Source organism: Aplysia californica, unplaced genomic scaffold (assembly GCF_000002075.1).
Source record: "Aplysia californica isolate F4 #8 unplaced genomic scaffold, AplCal3.0 scaffold00267, whole genome shotgun sequence".
In the NCBI taxonomy this organism is placed as follows: Eukaryota; Metazoa; Mollusca; class Gastropoda; order Aplysiida; family Aplysiidae; genus Aplysia; species Aplysia californica.
The window spans coordinates 114,449-115,656 of NW_004797537.1; positions in this window are offsets into that span (position 1 = coordinate 114,449).

A 1,208-nucleotide genomic window follows, 5' to 3' on the forward strand; every position below is an offset into this window, starting at 1 on the left:
GCTTTCTTGCGCTGCTGTAAATCCATCTTGCGGTAGAATTTGTCACAATAGAAGCAAGTCAAATCCAAATAATTATCAGTGTGACTTGCGGTGTGAGTTTTTATGTAGGATCATAAAGTTAAAGGTGACGCTGCTGGATTTCGAATAATAATCGCGTACCGTGCCTTTTGAAAGGGAAAAATGGAGACATTTAAAAACATTAACACTTGGCTTGTATATTTGACCCTCGGGTCAGAACTCTAGCCCTAATTCCGCTCGCAAAGAATTATTATGCTGATAATTTCACGAAAATTTCTGCCTTCTGACCTCTTCAATTTTTTTTCTTTGTCATCATACCTACTGTTTTTTCTCATTTCGGCGTAAGAAAGTACCAGTACTTGGCATGTGAGTATACCATTATGTTTCTTAATCTGGATATAGTTGTGTCTCTCATCAACTCAAATTCATTTATATTACTGTCCCCGTGGTTTTATGCACCCCGCATAATTTAGCAATATTAATTTTTTTGGGGCATAATTTCTGATTATTTTCCTACATTATTCTTTGTTAAAATTAACAGAATCGCATAATTTCACATTTTTGGGCTGAGTTTGCATAATTTCATAATTTATTTTGCTTACAACCACGGGGACAGATATTATATTTGCATTTCCTCTATATTTTCTTTTCATGAAAAAATTTTTGTTGCTGAAATTGATATGGTCGTTATCTTCGATTAAGAACAACTCATTTACCACACGTACAAGTTTGCTTTTGCTGTTCTAGTATAAGATTCCGCATCATGTGTCTGTACATCAAGGGCTAAAAGAGCATACTGTAGCACTACTGTTGCCATCGTTTCATGTAAAAGTAGAGACTCTCTCGATGTCTTTATACACTTCAGTATGAATACTCAACCACGGCTATATATATAGCTGTTGATTTGCTTGACATGTCACAGTTTTTACCTGTCTGTGAGCGTCTGGTTGAATCGAGGAAGTGTTCACAGAACGTTTGTGAGCGTTTTTCTCACGGATGAGTATCGAGTTTCGAGAGACCTGCGTCACTGCATGGGCTAAAGGGTTAAGCAAAAGTCATTAAACGGTCAAATCAAAGAGGAAAACAGTGTGGGCACAATGCAGTATGTTATGTAGTTGTTAGGCATTCTATAGAAACTTATTGGACATTTCATGTCATCGTCGTCCGTTTGAAACCAATCGCTTTAAAGC